Below are 5,415 nucleotides of genomic sequence, written 5' to 3'. Positions count from 1 at the left end.
CTCCGGATGGTCTCGCTATCAGCTTTCTTTTTCAGCTCCAGCTCGCCCTTCTCCCTGATATGCTCGGAGTTTTTCTCCGCCAGCTGCTTTTCGGCCTGTTCCCTCTTAAGTTCCGCCTCCTTTAGCTTCGTCTCCAATTCTTGGTACGAGGAGCGCAGGTTCTCAAGTTCAGTCGAAGCTGTTGCAAGGGAGGAGGATGCGCCTATAACAATATACGTTAAACAGAAAATTTGAAGTCGGAATTTGGGTAATAGCGAAGAAGGCGGAAACTAACCTTGGGCTTCCGCCAGTTGTTTAGCCAGTTCCGCATTCTCATCCTTCAGGGTCCGGATATTTTCCGCCTGACTCAGAGTAACGCGGCGCTGCAAGGCAATGTTCTTGTGCAGCTCGTAGTGCAGCGCCTGCTGTTCCTGTAAAATTTAAACAGCGCAGGAGTTAAAATTCCGCCTGTCGCAGTGGTTTCCTTTAAAGCATCATTGCCGGAACTTTTCCGCCATAATGCTTGGGGGCTACTGGTCCATTCTAAAAAACTTTCCCGGAAGTAATCTCTTTCTAAGCATTTAAGCGCTAACTACTTTTGGAGTTTCCGCCTACATGCTTGGGGGCTACTGGGAGTACCTTTTGCTTGCGAGATAAGTTGATCGCAGAACTGGCCAATGTTTTTCTTGAAGTCCTGGATTTCCGATGTCCCGGAATCCGGCTTCCCCGTGCGTTGTTCATCATGGCGTTGAGCAGGTCTTGTTCAAGCTCCCACTTCTCCGCTTCAGTCAGCTTGTTAAAAAACTTGGTGGCATACGCTTTGGGGGTGGAAGTGGTGTCCGCCGGATCTCCGAAGTTCTTCGGAAAAACGACTATGTCGCCAGCGCCTTCTTCAGCCTTCTCGGAAGTGACTTCCGCATCTCCTTGACCTTGTGTTTCCGCCTCTTCTTGGGCAGGGCCTTTGGCCTTGGGATCTTCTTCCTCCGCATGCCCGCTGCTAACCGGAATTATTTCCGGTGGAGTGTTTTCGGCAGGCGGGGGAGATGGGTCAGCCTGAGGAGGCGATGGTTGAGGTGTTGGGTGGGAAGCGCTAGGTGGAACTGGAGTAGAGGGACCAACAGCCGGAGATTTCTTCATGTACTTCGTAATGGGCTCCTGGCTGCTGGTCCGCGTGGCAGCAGTTTTCGGATTCCTGCAAACAAGTGAAAGGGTTTAGACAAGAAATAGTTTCGCTAAGTTGAAATCGCATCATGCTCGGAAACTTACGGGGCGCCGGGAATGATGGGGCGTGTGCCCTGGCCAGCCGTCGAGAGCATCCGTAGACGCGCTCGCTCCGCTTTCCTTGAGTCAAGCGGAGGTGGTTTCGTTGTCTTTGGCTTCTTGGCGGAGGCCTCGCCGCTAGCTCCAGCTTCAGAGCCGGAAGCCTTGGCGCGGGGACGCTTTGTAGGTCGAGGGGCCGCCTTGCGGGGTGCTTGGTCCTCTTCCTCCTCATCGTCTTCCGGAGCCTCCTCCGCCGTGTCGCTAGTGACGGGGACGCGGATGATGGTGCGGAAGTTGTCCTCCGCCAATGTATTGAGCTGGAAGGAAAATGAACAAAAGTTAGAGTTAAACATCAAAAAAAACTTGTGAAGTTTGAAGCAGCGGAAAGAACGAAGCTTACCGGAGGACACTGATCGTTCGTGTAGATATCCTTGAAAAGTTCCGGGACCTGTTGGCCCCTCGGAATCTTCACCAGCGTCTTGATCCTTCTCTTCAGAGAATCTGCCGGAAGATCATGGCGGGTAACCCGGAGAAGATCGTACGCCGGTATAAGCGCACATTAGGCGCGCGTTGTGGCGAAGAGGCTGGATTCTCCGGGAGAACCAGCTAAGCGTGAGCTGGGCTCCGGTCAGTCCGTCGTGGACTAGCCAGGAGATTCTCCGCGCGGCTTTCTCCAAAGTTGGGGTCAGGGCGAGTGGAGGCACGAAGCTCCAGCTTGCAAGTTCTTCTGGAGGTTCGTTCACAAATTGGGGGAGGCCTTCGTGGACACCCGGAACGGAAGCATTCTTCTCGTAGAACCATCCGGCATTCCAGTACCGGACGGACTCGTGTGAATCATGGGGAGGATACATGCGATTAGGGCGGAGCATGAACGTCATGCTTCCGCAGTTCACCATTGCTTTGTCCTTAGTTTCTTTCTTCACTCGGAAAAAGAATTGCCACAACTTGACATCTGGCCGGATCCCAAGATGTCCTTCGCAGAGAGTCACGAAGTTGGACAAGAGAAGGTATGAATTAGGGCAAATGTTGTGGGGCTGGAGCCCGTAGGTGTTGAGGATGGAGGGGAAAAATTCCGAACAAGGGAGTGAAAGTCCGCGTTCCACCCAAGCCTTGGTCATGACAACTTCTCCGGCTTCGGGTTTGGGGGCGTCGGAGTCACGAACGAAACTCCAGTGTGAGGAGATCATTCCCTCGTTCTGGAGCTCTCTAAGCTCCACGTCGGTGGTTGCGCAAGGCCACCATTGACCTCGTTCTCCTTCGCGGATCCGGGCCTTGGACGCCTTCTTGTTTTCCGCCTCCTGCACCTTCGCTGCCATCCGAGCTTGCCCCTCGAGTTCTTCTTGGAGCTCTTGGAGGGTAGGGATCCGGCTTGGAGCGGTGCTGGAAGATGCGGAAAAAGGTTGAGCTAGTCTGATGTCGGAAACATATGGTGGCAGGAATGATATGGGATCCGGGTTTATGGGCTCTATTTGGTTTGGATCCGGGCCACTCGAAGAGCTACCAGTACAAAGTGACGATTCGTGTGGCATGCTTCCGGCTGCACCCATACAAAGTGTTTGAGTACCCGGATCACTAAGCCTATCTTCTACACTAGGTTGTCTTCTACAAGTCCGGCGTACTTACCGCTAATGGCGCGGTGGCTCGACGGAGTTCCGGCGGAAGATGAGGTCGCCGAACTTGAAGGAAATCGATCCGCGTGACCACAAATTGGCGGCGGAGCGGGTTTCCCGATCAAACGTGAGAATCTTGGTGCGAGGGGAGCCTCGGTTCGGCGGCGCGCGAAGTTCGCCGGCGCGAAGCTCGCCGGAATCAAGATCTGGCGGGCGGCGCAGCGCGAGGAGGAAGACGATGTGGTGAGAGGGGGTGAAAGAATGAATTTTTACCGGGCCGCGGGGTATTTATAAGCCGCGCTCGGAGATTCGGGATCCGGGTCCAACGGTGGAAACTGAACGGTCGCGCCGTTGGATGGATGACACGTGTTTAGGTCAAATGCGGTAAAACGACGTGGAGGTAACTTAACTATGCACTCCCGAAAATTCCGGCTGAAGATTTGCATCTGCGAAAATTTAGCGCGGGAAATAAGGAAGTTGTGCGCGGGAAATACGGAACTTCCGTTGTTAAGCATAACCTAAAGGTGAAGGATTTCCGAAGCCGTTTGAGTCTTTTAAGACTCCGGGTAACTCTGTGAAGATAAGATTGGCTTTGATTCGAGCAGGGAGTAACCCGGAAATGTTCTTTGGAACGTCGATGGATGAAGTCCCGCGGGATGGGAGCATTTTCCGGCTATAAGTTGGAAAAGGAAGAAAATGCAAGGTTGGAGCTCTTCAAGTTTCTCCGCGTTACCAACGTTTGCCGGAGATCATGATGGACCAGCAAGGCGGAAATTGCAGGGGAAACTCGGAGAACTCGGGGCCTCTTGTTGTGGGTATACTTCATGGGTGTACCATCGACAGTGCCTAGATCCGGCAAGCCCGGGTGGCCCACAGACGGTGATGAGGCATGTGGCCCATCGGGCGGCCCAGTTGCTGTTGATCATGAAGGAAGAAGTCCAGCCCAGGATCAGCAGGCCGGATCTGCACCGACCTAGGAGTGACCCGGATCCAGGGAGGCCCATGAGGAACCCGGATCCAGTACGACGTGTATGGAAGGCGGATCCGTGACGTGCACGGCAAGATATTGTACCGAAGCTAGGCTATCTGTAATCCGGCTAGGACTCTCCATGTAAACCCTAGATCCGTGCGCCTTTATAAGCCGGATCCCGGGAGCCCTAGAGGCACAACACAACTCATTGTAACAACGCGAAAGCGCCCAGATAATTCCAGACAAGCAGCAGTAGGCCCTGTCATCGTGCAGGTGTTCCGAAGCTGGGTAAATCGCGTACCACCGTCCCGAGAGCACTCCGCCCTATGGCCCCTACTTCTTCTCCCCCTCGTGAGGATCCCTCCTCCGGGGTACCGTCGATTAGGCAACGACACCACCGGCCGACTTTGAATTAAAAGAGACAGAAGAAGATGTGCTATCGTGTTAAATCTTGATTGGATAAAAATGTACCATGAACAGTATCAAATCCAAAACGCTGAGATTTGAGCAAAGAGGTTCAACTTTTATATATAGTACTAGGAAGTTTATCGCGGCGGCACGCCGCGCCCTTTGCTGCTAAATTGTTTGTTATAGTATTTTTTAATTACTACAATATATGAGTTATGTGAGGTGCCGCAAAAGTTTCGGTGTTTCTTAAAAGTAATACATGAGCGACATGTTTGGATTTGTTTTTTCCAGCACCCATAGGTATCGCTGAAAAATGTAGAGCCAATTTCCTCGCAAACAAATCTTGAGCGCAATATTCTTCCATAATAGGAACCTCATTTGCGTGAAGAAGTAGAAGTGGAAGGATCAAACTCCTCCAACGTAGAAGTGGAAGCATCAAACTCCTCCAACCTGGAAAGATAGGAAGGATAAAAGTGTAAAATTAATTATTTGAAACATCTTAAATAGCATTTTCTATTAGAAGTTATATTTTCGGCAATCAAAGGGAACTGCTAATCACGAGGTGATGGAAAAAAATAGGTTGAAAGTGAAATAGGAAGCGAATGATGAAGGTACCGAGGTTATAATATTCTTCCCAAGTGAAAAAGAGGACAACCTGTGGAGTAAGTATATATTTTCGGTGGTACCCTAGAATAACACAATATTATTTTTTCCAAAAAAAGGAGGTAGCGAATATTGGAATATTTTGGAATTATTGCTGGATAATTATTACATCGAGAAAGTAGCGTTGATGTTGAAGATTTCTACCGATATATTACTTTAGGGGAAAATAGATAGCTACTGCCTCGCGGAAAACTACTGCGAAAAAAGATAACATACAAATTAGAACTACGGCGAAAAAATTAAGCCCGTTGATGTTGAAGATTTCTACCGATATATTACTTTAGGGGAAAATAGATAGCTACCGCCTCGCGGAAAACTACTGCGAAAAAAGATAACAGACAAATTAGAACTACGGCGAAAAAATTAAGCTCCGGCGATAAACTACTGGCGGGTAATTAAACCAATGTGGAATATTTGTACCGATGAATTGCTATGAAAAGTTACTGTTAAAAACTTGGAAAATAATTGTTATAAATTTTTACAAAAATCATGAATAGATGAGAGCGCGACAAAGTAGTAAATAGG

The sequence above is a fragment of the Lolium perenne genome, chromosome 7 (genome assembly GCF_019359855.2).
Source record: "Lolium perenne isolate Kyuss_39 chromosome 7, Kyuss_2.0, whole genome shotgun sequence".
NCBI lineage: Eukaryota > Viridiplantae > Streptophyta > Magnoliopsida > Poales > Poaceae > Lolium > Lolium perenne.
This window is presented reverse-complemented; position numbering follows the sequence as displayed.